We start from the raw sequence: 16,132 nt of genomic DNA, 5'->3' as shown, positions 1-16,132 counted from the left end.
CCCATCCAAGTCCCTGTTTAAGACCTGGGAAAGCAATAGGGAACAGCCCCAAACCTACACTCGTGTGGGAGACCAAGAAGAAGCTCATGACTCCTGGCTTTGGATTGGTTCAGCTCTGGCTGCTGTGGCCACTTGGGGAGTGAACCAACAGATGGAACATCTTTCTCTCTGTATTTCCCTCTCTTCGTAAACCTGCATTTCCAATAATAACTACATCCTTAAAGATATGTTAATGTAAAGAAAACAGATTTTGCTCATTGCATAGGAATTATAAAAACCCCAATCCCAGCAGCTCTCCAGAACGCTACAACGTAATGGGGACCAAGGGATTCTGCCTCAGAGATAGTTACCGGTAGTGAACAGGCTGCCACAACCTCCTGTCACCTTGCTCTGGGAATGTGCTGCTTTCCTGTTTGGCCACAGTCTCAGGAGTTACTTGTGCCATGCGGCTGCCTGTTGTGTCAGTATGCTGTCTCTGCTTCCCTGGTGAGTTGGTCTGCTACCGTGTTCTCCAGAAAGAAGTTATCAGGCTTTGAGAGCAAACTATCTCTTTTCAGACCTGGAAGATGTGACTGTAAACTTCATCTATAATCTGACATGAGGTTACCAGGAAAGTTCTGGTGAAATTGTAAACAATTTGATAGTCATGGGCGCAAGGAGAGTCAAGAGGACCAGAACAAGCAGCTGGTGCACTGCAAATGGGTATGGAAGGACTGACAGGCTCCCTGCAGGTACCACAGTTAGCCTCACCTCTACACAGCGAGAAAGAGAACCCCTGTGGCATCCCAGATTGGAGCTGCTCCATGGCTCAGACACTGTCTGCGATGGTTTGACTGCAGCATTTAGTAACAGCTCATCTCCCCATGGAACTGATTTTATTACATTTTCTGATTATCTCAGTCTGTGTGATTCATGGGTATTCATGTGTCCTAAAGCTTCCCCTACCTCCCCATTAGTGACAGACTGGCTCTGCTTGTCCCTGGCAGGATATCTTGCTCTCATAGCTGAGGTGCCCTAATAGGTGAGGCTGTGATCAAAGGTAGTAGCAATGGGAAGGGGTTTTATACTAGAGAGTTCTTCAAGGTGGAATTAGCATTTGGCAATACTCTGGTGTTGTCATGATAGGAAAAAGGGGAGACACAACTGAGCCTGTGTTTTGTTTAAGTGAAAGAATTTGCTTAAAGCTAAGAATGTTCTTCCCAGAAAAACCCACGTGCACATTTTGCCTGAATTCTGAGAGGCTCACAGATGACTTAGGGAGAAATTAAATCCCTTTTGTAGAGTAAATCCATGAGGTATGAAAAATTCCTTCTACTTTTCCAATAACACAATTGTAGAGTTTAATGGCTAATATCTTGTTGAGGATGATGACCACAAGCCAATCAGGAAGAATGAGCGCTAGCTGAGAAACCAGGGCATTTAAAGTTGAGTGCATATTGTTTAAGACCACCCCGTCAACTTGATGCTTCTGTAGAGTATTCAGGAAGAGATGTTGAGTAACTCACCAAAAACATACTTTGAGAAAACAAACTTTGCATTGCACAGCATGTACTCGCTGAGGACATGTGGCTAATCCTGAGAGCTGAGGATGTAATTATGGGTCAGTCATGTTTGTGTTTATGAATCACAGAGGATGATGATGAGGAGGAAGGTAAAGAGAAAGATGAAACAGAAAGACGGTAGAGAATCAAGTCAGAGACTATGATGGCAAGGATGGGCCTATGGGAAGATGAGGCATAAAGAGTGCCAGGAAAGGGTCTACAGCCTAGACTCGTGTCATCGGCCTTTATTGTACTGGTGTTGGGCAGCACAGGGTCATTTTGGCTCTGGAAAATCAAATGGTAAATTTATATTTCAAAAAGAGTATCTTGGGAACACAATAAAGAATTGATTGTGTTGAAGGAAAAGCTGAAATCCAGGTGGCCAGGAATAAAATCAGGAAACAGAAATAACTAGAACCCTGAAGCAATCTACAAAGCCGAAAAGAAGAAGCATTTTTTTTACTTTGAAAAATAACTTTCATTTTATTAGCTTGCAGTGAAAAGTGAGGTTTTTGAAAAGTGAAATTTTGGTCATCTAAAGCGTGTGTCTTCTGTTTATAGATGCCAGGAAGATGGGTTACAATGAAAATGAATGTCGCAGATGATTAAATATGCTTTGTGAAGGAATAAATAGAAGGATACAAAGAAACCAAGGATGCAAAAATTATAGGATTTCTAAGAAACAAAGATTGTCTTTTTGTGTAATTGTCCCATGTGGGGAAAAGATGAAAGCTTTATTTCTCACCTTTAAGAACATGACAGTGGAAAAGAATGGGGTCTATGAAGAATTTTCTTCTAGGCTCTGATAGCGTAACTTGTGACTATTTCAGGCACTTCAAAGGGTTTAAAAAGTGAATACATTATGCCCTTAAATGCGCTTTGAGTAGAAATTTTGGTATATAAAGTGATTGATTCGGAGCTTGATTTAAGGAAGAGAATGGATTGAAGTCTATGAAAGTACAAAATTCAAGGTCTTGGCCAGAAGATGAGCATAACTGAAGATGTGTGGATGTTTTAAAAGTTTGTCATAAAATCTTAGCTAACTGAAAAAAAGAGAAAAATGATGGGAGAAGAAAATCAATGGAAGCTGTTATGTGAGAAGGCTAAGCAAACAGGAAATGTTTGATTACTTGAAGACCACTGGAAAATGGACTTAGCTGTGACACCAAATAAGTTAGACACTTCCCAAAACTAGGCTTACACTACACTAGGTTGGGACCTGCATCTGCTGCAGGATAATCAAAACAGCAGCAGACGCTAAGCAGATGCCATATACCAAATAGTGCAAAATTCAAACTGAATGAAATCAAAACACAGCTAAGTCCAAATGTATGACTCCAAAATTGACACCTCCAACATCTTTGGGAAGGAAACAATATCAGCAATTCATCAGGTCTCTGAAGCGAAAGTTAGGCACTAACTTGAACTGAGAGCTGACAGGGAGGTGGAGGTCAAGCAAGGAGAAGGGAAACAAGAACCGGTTGAAGACAGTGCAGTGGTCAAGGTGGGGGAGCAATGTAGGGGGTCCTGAACCTCGAATTCCTTCGTCGAATGCATGTTTTGCACACACTAAATGGATTCCTGTATTGTGGCTGTGTACTGAACTAATGCGTGTAAAATAGGGACAAAGACAACTGTATTTACTAAAATGTGACAAGATGGTGGACACTGCTGTATTTATATCAACCATGCAATCCTAAGAGTCAGTTGGAAACAGCAGATTCATTTGAAAATGAAGAAAACATTTTAAATCTTGGACTCATATTAAATTAAGTCCGACTCTTAGATAATTGCTCGTTTCATGCAAAAAAAAAAATTCCAAAGACTCTAAATGTAACTAAAGTCTAAAGGTGTTTCCACAGATATGTAGATTGTATCTAATGAATACAATAAAAGCAGATAATTATCATTTGTTGGAACTTATTATAAATTCACATCAGAAAAAGTTGAAGCATTTAGAAATAAGACTTTTCTTTTTAACCTTTTCAAATACTAGGGAACTGTAAAAACCTCTGGTAATGAGAGTAAATTAGAACATTTTGGGAAATGCAGGAAAAAAATAAGACTTAATACATTACCCATGTGCAGTAATTCTGTTTTTCACATTTGCACACACATATCAAAACTGTGTAAGTACAGGCTTGCAAATTCTGTTGTGCTATAGCATTTTCCATAAATCATTTTTTTTCAGCGTATAGCACAATCCTTGTGATTGTAATGGCTGCAAAATAATTCACATAGAATTGAAATAATTTAATTCACTCTATTGGATGTGGCTTCCTTTAATCACTATTGCTAATATACAGTAGGTGGCTATATACAATTTTTTCAGCTTTTTTGGCTGAAGCACAGGGCATTACTGGATCAAATATTATCAGTTTTTATAAAAACACAAATAGACTTGGAGGCAACAATCAATTTACTGTGCCTGATTTTAGTCAAAAGGCAGAGGAGCAATGACAACCACCAAGCTAACAAAGAAATCTATGGGTCTATAACTCCTTGTTTCTTCACTTGGCTTAGGAATTGTATAGACTGATCATAGAAATTGACTTGGAAAATGCAGTTCCTTGTTAACTTGTGTATTTTAACACTTTTGAGGCTGAATATTCACCCTTTTTTAAGTTAAGAAAAGGTCACAATTCGTTCATTCACCCATTCTTTCATTGAGTCATTGAGCAAAGTTTTTCATTCTCTAGAATGTGCCAGAAATTATTTTTGTTTTTGAGCACACAGCAGTGAAGCAAGCATGAATCTGCTCTCTGATTTAAAATTCTGGTTTTTTTAAAGACAATAAATGCAGGAGTATTAAAATTATATAATATTTTAGACACAAGTGTTATAGAAAAAAAGCCAAATAGAAGAATAGGGCATTTATTAGGATCTGTGTTTATAAATTGGGTATTCACAGTGAGAGAGATATTTCTGAATCAAGCTTTGAAAGAGATGGGACAGATTTCACGTGGCATCAAAGGCAAAAGATTCAGGCAGACAGGAGATTCTGCAAGACCTTCAAGACTGTGAGATATGTTGGAGGAGAAGCAGTTCAGCCAGAGCACAATGAGATCTTTCATTTCTATTCTGATGATATTTATTTATTTAGGTAGCAGAAGAACAAGGAGAAAAAAAATCTAACAAAATCTAACATGAGAAATAGTTTCAAGAAAGGAATGGTCACCAATACAGAAGTGAGGCAAGAGCCTCAGGGAGAGGAATCGGAGTGGGAACAGGTTTGGTGCCTGGCCACGCCCAAGAGGCACTAACTGTGAGCCCAGAAAGAAGGGGTCGTGGTGCTTTCTGAAAAGTGTGCAAGCTCTGACATGTCCAACCTGCAGTCAACTGGACGCATCCTTATCCACTCATGCATCAGTAGGAACTGGGATAATCAGCAAGCAATTTCTGGGTAAATGTGTTCACATACATGACTGGTAACAATTGAGTATTATATCTTTTGGAAGTAAATGTGCTTTTTTTTAATGTGCTTTAAAAAATAATTTATTATTCCCTGATATAGTTCAATAGGCTCTAGGATTTCTCTTCTCCCTTACCCAAATCCCCCACCCCCCACTGATTTCCCCCAATTTCCCCCATGTCATCTCAGTAGTAGTCCACCATTATATTATTTAAGGGCATCCTGACAGTGTAAGCATGGACAATGGCAGAGAGTCCAGCATCTTATTATCAAGATACATTTAACAGTTTCATTGGGAGTTCATTTTTTTATTTGCAAGTAGAGATGCGCTCTGTATAGCATCTTCACAGCTGTATGTGATAGTTTCTACTATATGGTTACTATACATCCCCTTAAATGAAAAGCCGTAAAACAAAATCAACAGAGAAAAAATAGAAAATTTACAACATATAGTTAAACAACATGCTATTGGATGACCAGTGTGCTGCTGAAGAAATGAAAAAGAAAATCTATCTTCCTGAAGAAGAAAAGCTTTTTTTTTTTTTTCTTTAACGAAACAAAGAACAAAACACAAAATAATCCCAATGTCTTAAAGCTGGGCTAATGTATAACATTGAATGGCCAGCAGGTGGCAGACGAACTCCATCCTTCTGAACTGCTTCCTCAGACATGTCTTCTTTCCTAATTTAATTTTCCTTGAATTTTAGTGTTTTGTTGGTTTGAAAATATATATGGAAAACTCTTCCAAACGAATTGGTGCTAACATCCAATTAGACTGTAATATTAATAAAAATTATAGAAAAGAAAACAATATTTTAGCGACCTACTGCTAATCAATCCCATTAAATAAAATAGATTTTGTCTTATGAAGATTGATTTTTTGTTTTTATGAATGAAATTAAGCATCAAGAGTTAAAGTAACCACAAGAAATCTTTTTTTAAAAGCAGAGATGACTTTATTTCGGGGAGGACGAAATAGGAGTTGGTTTTGAGAGATAGTTGCGATAGAGTCTCTTGCATGGAAGGCAGGGTTTTGAAGCAAAGCTACATTCCATTTAAGCGGCAGGCTGAGCCCCCTTTTAAAGTGGATTTCTGGGGGAGTCACACGGTGCCACCAGAACCCTGATAATGGTGAAAGATGGCTGCTTGGTGAAGTTTACGGAGAATCGTCTTAGCAGTTTGGAATGTTCCCAGGTGAGGGGTTTTCTGGAACAGTGAGCGTTGTTCCAACAATTCCAGCATTTTAATACATGTAGAGAAAGAAATGCAAGATGTTCTGGTGCAAGACCACAGCCCTGGGAGAGGAAAGAGCTGGGAACGGGGATGCTGATGGTCTTCCTGGCTCCTTCCTGTGGAGAAGGTGTGTGGTTAGGGAATTGGTTTCTCCCTCTCTCAGTGCCAGTAGCACTGGATCAGCAGCTGGCATTGTCTCTTTTAAGTTCTGGACCAGTGAATGGATGGCCCATGTCAAAAGCTAAAGGGTGCATGAACCTAGATAAGCTAGAAGACAAAATTGTTATGAGGGCTGAGAAGGGACATAAACCAAGGTGTTGTGGGCTAGGGTAGACTTAAAATTCCTCATACGTTTTTGTGTCTCATACTTAGAGAAATGTCATACGTACAGGCACAAATACAATGTACAGAGTGAAGAAATATATTCAAAAAGATGTGTGTGTGTGAGAGAGAGTGAGGGAGACTCCACTGCTAAGCTTCTTTTGAGCTTCAGAAGGGGAGTGGTTCCATGACCCTGTCCCCCATCACAGGCAGGGGGTCGTATATCTGGGGGAAGGGATCTTTGATTGATAGCTGAGTAGATAGGATTATGTAGGGTAGGAAAGGTGTGGCTTCCAGTTCATGGTCCCTGATACAGCCACCTGCCTGTCCTGTATCAAAGGTAGTGGGGGGGCTTTAGGAACTTGTTTTTTTCAAGAGTCAGATGCCAGCTTGCTTGCAGTATCCCAGAAAAGGCTGAATCTACTCATGTTTAAGCAACATTCTGTATTTGGTTCATTCTTCCAAACGTTAAAAAGTGCCTGCCAGTGTGGCACCTGCGAGGATGGTAGGAGGTTGTGTTTCTGATGAGTCGCAGCACCGAGAATTAAGCAGAGTCAGGAGTAGAGAGGGAGCTTGAGAACAAGATAGGTTGTGTGATTTACCTTTGGACGGCAGAAGACATAGTAATGAACCTGGTGAGTCTCCTGGTTTGAAGAGCCAGTGGTCATGCTCATGATTCCTTACAGCCTGAGATGTCCCAGCCTTGGCTGGGAGCAGTGTGCTGGCAGGGGCTGGGACAAGGCTGGGGCCAATCAGTGGTCAGCACAAGATCATGGGATGGTCCAGGGGCAAACATGGCGAGGATGGTCTCATAGCTTTGTGAGAAGTCATCAGAATTGGAGTGGCTTTGGACTGAGGTTTTAACAGAGAGAGGTCCTTAAGAGATTTTTGTGGCTGAGAATATTTCCCTATTGTTCCTCTGCCTGTGTGGGACATTGCTGGGTGGCTGGCCTCCTGGATTAGAATTCCTGAAATTGCTCCTGCGAATTTATTAGAGCTCATTTGGTGCAGGGTTAGGGAGCTCAGTCTCAGGTAGAAGACTGGAATCCATCCTGACAAGGTTGTGGATAACAATAACATCTGTGGTCATTGTGCCACCCAGAGTTGCCATTCTTGCACACATAAGTTAATAGCTCCCCAGCTAGTAAAGAAGGCTACAGAAAGCAACCTGCAATGACAACAAGAACCCTGGGCTATGCCCGCAGCAGCGAGGCCAGGTGAGTGAAGGGCAGCTCCAGTGAAGGCTCGGCGGGCTGTGCGCTTCTGCTCGGAGCTCCGCTGACTCTCAGGGCAGTCTCATTTCCAGGGGCCAGGTTTTTGACAGAGGGATTGCGGATTGCTTGGAAGCAGTCTACCCTGGCTTCTTGAATCAGAAACACACACCCTATTTTAGAGTGAACAGGTCTAGCTAATTTCCTTGATAGTAAATCAGCAGTTATTATTCCTTCTGGATAGACTCAAATGTGTCAGTCATTTTGCATCATCTATCTTTAGGATGCTGGTTTTATGTTTGGGCTGAGGGCTGGTTATCTGAGCAGGGGAGTGCCTGCTGATTTAGGTAGGACAGATAATCTCCAGGTAGGCTTCTTCCTGTTGTTTTTTTTTTTTCCTTTAATGGCTTTGGCAGGGTTCTGTAAGAAGCATCTTTAAAACAAGTTTTAAGGCTCATCATTTTTAGATATATTATTAGTACATATTGCATATGCTAAATTTATGCTTAGGCAAAGCTTACATTGTTGCTTCCATGAAAATTAAACATTTTAACAGGAATTGTATATTTGAGAAATCAATGAAGGGCTGTTTCCTGGAGTTTGACCAGCTGAAGGTTACTGGATGCATACCGGATTCATTCTTGTATCAATCCCAGTTTTACCTCCTCAGATATTGCCCTGATGCAAGCTTCTTAGTGGCTCTCAGCTTCCACTGTAACGGGGGTGACAGCTGTCACTTCCGAGGGCTCCGGCCAGTCAGTGAAGTCGGCACTTGGTGCCTTCAGCATCTCATTGGTCTTCCACAAGTTCATGGAAAATCTCTATTACAGAAAAAAGTACACGTGAAATTTTTTGGACACAAATACACTTATATTTTAATTATTTTTTTGAATTTTTTTTTTAGGTAACCTCATACACAATTTAAAATTCCTTCCGCCACTCTCCAAATTTGCAATGTTAATTGTAGCAATGATGTAAGTTAAGACAGAGGTTAAAATATACATCTAATGAAACAGAATTGAAATCCAGTTCACATGTTCAAAAGTAACATGGCTGAAAAATTTTTGAAAGTAGAACTTGGAATTACTTTCTGCTTCCTGTTAGGAAACATGTTATCCCCTAAAGCTCAATTTTTGGCGTTCTGAGTTGTGGCTATGCATTTGCTCTAAAAGGCCTATAATGATTCATTCTGTGTGATGCTACATAGTAGATTGGGAAAAGAGGTGACTTTGTGGTCTATACCCTGGAATATGATTTCCTGAAGAGCTGACGAAGTCACTGTACCGGATGCAACTTACTATATCACTCTGTAGACCAGGAGGAGACTGACCTGACTCCAGGTACGAAATCCGGGAAGACCTGCGGATCCTTAGTTTCTGTCTGAGGAAAGAATGAAGTTACTTTCAAGAAGGGAGCATAAATAATGTAATCTGAAACTAGTAGACAGGATATTATGGGATGCTTGGCAATCCAATATGTTAACATGAGAAGGCTTTGGAGTTTTTTATGTTCGTATTTAGTTTCATGTTGTATTTAGAAACATGTTGGAGCATTGATTAAACGGAAGATCTGAAAAAACAAGATTACTGGGAAAAATTACAGGGAGTTTGAGTTACTAACAAAGGGCAATCTGCCTGAGTCTGTTAGCTACATTGTGACACGTATGATTTAATTTTAAATGCATGCAACATAAATGATTCTGAGCATTGACAAACCCAAGAGGATTTCAGTTTTCTTAGTTTTATTTCTGCTAGACTTGGGAATATATTTGACGAACTTGAGAAATAAGAAGAAATAATTTCAGAAAAACTAATGGGAGGGAGAAGACACTTTAGATTTCATTCATTAGGTACATTTTATTCATTGGGGATGTTTTTATCCTAAATGCCACACATATCCTGTAGTTGGTCAGCGGGGGATGGGGGTCTCTTTTCTTCTCAGCCAATCAACAATCATAAAAATGGAAATAAACTTGTTATGTATCTAGGGTAGGTCTCAAGTGCAACTGAATAGAGAGTATCTTGGCTTTCCGTGCTCCCGGGCGAGGGGGTTACATACGGCGTTGTCTTTGATTCCCGGAATAACTTCAAAGGGAAGCTGCTATAATGTCCAGAGCTGTTGACGTCCTGTAGATGGAGAAGGATGTCCTCAAATTCCTGGCCGCAGGAACCCACCTGGGAGGCACCAACCTTGACTTCCAGATGGAGCAGTGCATCTACAAAAGGAAAAGCAATGGCATCCACATCATCAATCTCAAGAGGACCTGGGAGAAGCTCCTGCTAGTGGTGTGGGACATCATGGCCTTTTAAAACCCTGCGGACATCAGCGTGCTGTCCTCCTGGGACACTTGCCAGTGGGCTGTGTCGAAGTTCACTCCTGCCACTGGAGCTATTCCCATTTCTGGCCACTTTGCTCTTGGCACCTTCACCAACCAGATCCAGGCTGCCTTCTAGGAGCCACGGCTCCTGGTAGTGACGGATGGCAGGGCCAAACACCAGCCCTTCACGGAGGTGTCACATGTGAACCTGCCCATCATTGCTCTGTTCAACAGGGACTCTCCTCTGCGCTACACTGACAATCACCATCCTTCGCAACAATAAGGGAGCCCACTCTGTGGGTTTGATGTGGTGGATGCTGGCCCGCGAGGTACTGCGCATGTGTGCCACCATCTCCTGTGAACACCTGTGGGAGGTCATGCGTAATCTCCACTTCTGCCGCGATCCTGAAGAGACTGTAAAAGAACAGCAGGCTGCAGCTGAAAAGGTTGTGACCGAAAAGGAGTTTCAGGGTGAATGCACCGCCCCCCCCCCGCTCCCGAGTTCATGGCTCTCCAGCCCGAGGTTGCACACTGGCCTGAGGGTGGGCAGGTGCCCTCCAAGCCCATCCAGCAGTTCCCCACTGAAGACTGGAGCGCCAGCCTGCCACTGAAGACTGCTCTGCAGCCCCCACAGCTCAGGCCACTGAATAATGGGTGGGAACAACCACCGAGTGGTCTTAAGTGATGTGCCTCTTTCCGAGGCAGACATGGGGTGAGGCTGACAGAAAACAAACACCAGCTTTTCAACAAAAAAGAAAAGAAAAGAAAAATAGTTCAGTATTCTTAACCTAGAAGAGGGTCTGGCACAATGGCTCAGTGGCTAAATCTTTGCCTTGCAGGTACCGGGATCCTATAAAGGCCCCGGTTCATGTCCTGCGACTTCACTTCCCATCCTGTTCCCTGCTTAGGGCCTGGGAAAGCAGTCCAAAATGACCCCAAATCTTGGAACCTTGCACCCGAGTGGAATACGCAGTAGAAGCTCTTGGCTCCTGGCTTTGGATCAGCTCATCCCCGGCCAGTGCAGCCATTTGGGGAGCGAACAAAATCTGCCTTTCCAATAAAAAAAAATTTTGAATAGTTTTTTTAAAATGAAGAAATAATTTTTTCTTCTGAAGTTGGAAAATTCAGAGTCATAGCTTTTCCCGTTTCCCTATAGGAACTCATTTTGTCCTCCCTGTGCCCTGTCCCCGATGCCTTTGATGCGCTTCTCTTCATCTCTGATTTAAACAGAGTTTTCCTCTTCCTGAACGCCTTGGGTTCCTCAGGTGTTTCCCCCAAGTAAAGGGGCTTGGTTAGACATGGCTCTCACAACTTCTTACACTGGCTTCTATCTATTGATCTGTGATTTTCTACAATTCTCAACACGAAGCAAAATCCAAAGCAGTTTCCTTGCCTTTGGTAATTTCAGTAACATAGACACTATGTGGAATTCACCAGTGGAGCTATTTTAAAGCGTACAGGTGAGTGGCATTAAGTGCATTTGTGGTGTGACACTCATCATCTAATCAAGATTGATTAGAATCTTCTTAAAGCAAGAGCATAGCATTTGTGGACAGAAACGTATTTATCCTTCCCTTCCAACTGGAATGCCTTTTTCAAGGTGCTTCAAGATATCCTTGGACATCTGGTGGACATTTGGTGTAGAGATGAAGATGTTACTGTGCAGTGCTGTATCCCTGTTTGGAAGACCTGGATTCAAGTCTGCATTCTACTTCTCACTCTGCTTTGTTGCTAATGCTCACCCTGGGGGGTAGAGAGAGGTGGCTTAAGTACCTGGGTTTCTGCCATCATGTAGGACATTGAGGTCAAGTTGCTGGCTCCTGGCTTCGACTGTTGCAACTTTTGTTGTTGCATGCACTTGAGCAGTGAATCAACGGATGGGAGAGGTGACTCTGTCTCCTACTTTCTGAGTAAATAAAATAAAAAGGGGGAGTTAAAAGAGATAAGTTTATTTTGTAATAATTTTTTGAACTCCATGTGTAGTTTTTTTCCTAAAATATATTTTCTGCAAACTTCTTTGAAATCTCTTATATTATATCACCCACAACTAAATAGAAGTCAGACACGAACAATAAGTGTATGATTATGTACACAGAAATCACTTAAAATAAGGCAGATTTACAGAGAGAGGAAGTGGTACAGTGTTTGCTGGAGAGAGAAGTAATGGGAGTTATTCGGTTAATCAGTCACACAGAATTTCAGTTTTGTGTGATAAAAAAGTTCTGGATATGGTGCATGGGGTTTTGTGTCAGGCAGCCCTAAAGATCCAATTGGTTTCTGCTTCTGTTTTCTTTTCTTAGGTGGGTAGTTGTCAGACTTATTTTATTTTACTTTATTTTTCTTGGGAGACCTTAGAAGATTTTTGTAGATCAAACACCAGGCATTTTCTTAATAAAGCATTCTTGTTTTGGATTTTGCTCTTTCCTTGTTTTACTTAATTTCCTGGCATTCCTGCTCCCTCAGAGACTCGTGTTCCAAATAAAGTCCTGCTCCTAAGTGTTCATAGCAAAATCTCCTTTTGTGAAATCAAGATTAAGGTGACAGAGGTGACTCCTACCACAGTGGGCTGAACTTAAGTAAGTGAATGTGGCAGTTTTGAAATCAAAAGGTTTTCATGGGATGAAACACTTCCCAGCAAGCTCCCTTGATAGTTGGCCCAATGGATTGATTAAGTAAAATTAAACGTGTCAATTAAGGTTACAATTAGAGATTTGAAGGTATTAATTCGACTCTCCAGCATAAACAGATATAACTTTGCCATCTATAGCATGATCATAACAAACTTAAAATCTATAAAAACGTAAGACAGTAGCCTTCATTAATAGGGACATGCCAATTTACCAGTCTTTCTCTAAAAAGGGTTCATTGGCTAAGCCAGAGGAAGGTTTCTGTCTTTTCCCCTGGATCTAATGCTATTTAATCACATTCTTAGGAGGGGAAGCAAGAGAGACCCTGGGAAAGGTATGTGAGGAACTAACGAAAGATCAAGTAGGGATTCTCAGTTGAGGGTAGAGAGGTTTATTTATGTGAAGATGTTCCTGGTCCACAGTAAAAGGCGACCTACAGCATTTCAGATTTGCACAAGGATGCAGGGCAGTGAATCCTTCACGTGAAAGCATTCCTATTTTGGCACATCCGTGTAGCTGATGTCAACTACAAGCTAAAAAAAATGACTAATTTAGCTTTTCTTGGTGGGGAAGGTTGTTTTTATGGGGACAGGACATTCTACCTGTAGAATCTTCTGTATTGGGGATCTTGCAAAATTTACTTAGACAAATGCCAAGTAGAAGCCTAAGTGTGCAAGACCTCCTTAGGAAATATGTTCAGGTCTGAGAGGTCTCAGATCAGTGGGGACTGAGCAGGGTTCAGATCAGCCAGTGATCCCACAGCACTGCTGGATCATTCTGGTCAGGAGGGAACAGTGACTATCAGAGAACGTGGAATGTCCCATGTTTGCTTGTGGTTAATGACTGGAAAGAAATGCATATGGTTGAAACCTTAGGGCATCTTACTGCAGTGGGACTGGGCAGGCTATTTAAATAAGGATGAAGGTCAATTCTAGAAATTTGCATTTACCTTGATTATGATGGTTGCTTCCCCATGTTTAAGGACTCTGCTAACTCTGGAGTCCTGTCTGAATATGGAGGAATAGTTTCATTTTGGAAGGAATCTGGAATTTGGTGTTAGAAAGAAGTGGTTTGCAGTTCCTGCTATGCAGCTTGCCAACTGTGTGACTCTGAGTAATTTACATAAGCCTGTGTGCTTCTGTTTCCTCATTTCTGAAATAAGCATGACTATAATAACCGATGTCATAGTGCAGAATATCAAATAGTAGGTGTGAAGTTGTTTGTAAGTAGCAAAGTGTCATCCACCTTGAATTCAAGCAGTTTGTTTCTTGCCTGGGGGAAGCTCGGGGAAGCTCCCCAGCATGAGGCAGCTGCTACAGATGGGAAAATTTACCTTTTCCTCTGCCCGTCCTTTGCTCTGCATTATTCATCTTTGTCCCATTTGGAGGGCACAGCGCCATCCAACTGTGCATGGCTCTCCACCTCGATAACAACTCCAGAGAAAGTGAAGTTAATGTATGCTGCGACACGTGTCTGAAAATAAATGGGCTGTGAGACGGGAAATGCCAGTTCTGCCTCACTCCCAGTGAAGTTAAGATGAGACAGCTGTGCCTGCAAATGAAGCCATTTGAAGAGTTAACATGGAAGACAGAGCCATGTAATTGAGTACTTCCGTGGAGACACTTGCGGACTGTGCTGTGGAAATTAATAAAAGTGCTGACGACGATGGGAAGGGTACGCAAAATGAAAGCTAAATGAACGAATTAGTTTTCCTACATGGTTCAACAGTGCTGGATCCGAAGGCTGCTAGGCTCTGCTGGACTATGGTTTTAATGGTATTTTTGAAGGATTTACACCAAAGCTGTGTAAGAAACCAAAGTAAAGCAGGATACAATAATAAAGAATGATGACACTTGTGGTTCTACTGGAAAAAATGTATTGGCAAAAGGAAATATGTTGCTAATTAAAATAAATAAGGAATTCTTCATGTATGTCATTAATTCTAAAGCTAGCACATCGTTTTCTCGACATATTTAACATTTATTTAATTAAACAGAGTTTTAATCCACACAAAATGTATTTATTTACTTGCACTTCCAATCATACATCCAAAAAAGTCACAGAGGTTATTATTTGTATCAGGAACATTCTTCATTTAATTCTCATAATAATTGTCTTCCAAGGTTTTGATCGCAAGTTTTTGATAAAGAAAAATAATATGATGAATTGTTAATACCTGCCAATATAAAAAAAATTACCAGAGATGGAATGAGGATTTCAGTTTATTTTTTCCCCGATATATATATTTTGTTCCAAAAAAAAGAATATTTATTTATTTGGAAGGGACTGCTGAGCCAAAGCCAACCATATTTTGAAAGGCAGAGTTGGTGGAGGGCAGGAAGAGAGGGAGAAGAAGAAAGAAAGAGAGAAAGCAAGCAAGCAGGGAGAGAGGGAGAAGAAAGAAAGAGAGAGAGAGAGAAAGAAAGAAAGAAACAAAGAGAGAAAGAGAGAAATGGTTTCTATTTGCTGGTCCATTTCCCAGATGGTCACAATGGCTGGTGTGTGAGGTCAGAACGAAGCCAGAAGCCAGGAGCTTCGTCATGTCTCGAATGTACGTAACAGGAGCCCAAACACTTGGGACACCCTCTGCTACTTTCCCAAGGTTAGCAGCACACTGTTGTGTTTGAATTATAGCAACTGGGACATAAACTGGTTCTCACTTAGGGTGGGTGCAAATCCTACCATGACTTTACTCAATAAACCATTCCCATATCCTTTCTTAGTAAAGATCTAATTGGTATATTAAAGGGAATTTAAAAAAAAAGATTTATTTATTTTTATTACAAAGTCAGATATACAGAGAGGAATAGAGACAGAGGAAGATCTTTCGTCTGTTGATCCCAAGTGGCTGCAATATCCAGAGCTAAGCCAATCCAAAGCCAGGAGCCAGGAGCCTCTTCAAGGTTTACTATGTGGGTGCAGGGGCCCAAAGTTTTGGGCTGTCTTCAACTGCTTTCCCAGGCTACAAGCAGGGAGCTAGATGTGAAGCAGGGTTGCCATGACACGAACAGGTGCCCATATGAGATCCCGGTGCATGCAAGGTGAGGACTTTAGCTTCTAGGATATTGTGCCTGGGATTTTTTTTTAAAGTATAGCATGAATATAAAGGGTTCTCAGTAATTTCTTCATGGCCTCTAAAAATTGAAAGGCAACTTAATGGAGCACTTACACTTGTTTACAATGACCTCTTTATCTTACATATTTCACAATTATTGGACCATGATTTCTCATGATAAATCTTGTCATCCAATAAATTTTAGAAATGCAGATTTCTGGTCTTATCTTTCTATATCTCAATTATGGTTGCTGAGAATGGATCGGGAAAGCTGTGATGTGAACTGGACATATCCATTTTGACACATGCTCAGGATCGAGAACCACTGCCCTAGAACATTTCTGCATCAAAGACTGCCCACACTGGCTAGTGGCAGCCTGGGTGACCCTGACCTTTACAGAATTTGATGAAGTTG

The 16,132-nt window shown here is 41.2% G+C and overlaps 1 pseudogene; it reads left to right on the top strand.

Annotated features, from left to right (window-relative positions):
• Window positions 1-9,823: 9,823 nt before the first annotated feature.
• LOC121156883 lies at window positions 9,824-10,716 on the top strand (annotated as a pseudogene).
• Window positions 10,717-16,132: the final 5,416 nt, after the last annotated feature.

Source organism: Ochotona curzoniae, unplaced genomic scaffold, assembly GCF_017591425.1.
Source record: "Ochotona curzoniae isolate NIBS_2020 unplaced genomic scaffold, NIBS_Ocur_1.0 contig_3498, whole genome shotgun sequence".
NCBI lineage: Eukaryota > Metazoa > Chordata > Mammalia > Lagomorpha > Ochotonidae > Ochotona > Ochotona curzoniae.
The sequence above is the reverse complement of the archived record's forward strand: the minus strand, read 5'-3'. Positions and strand labels throughout refer to the sequence as shown.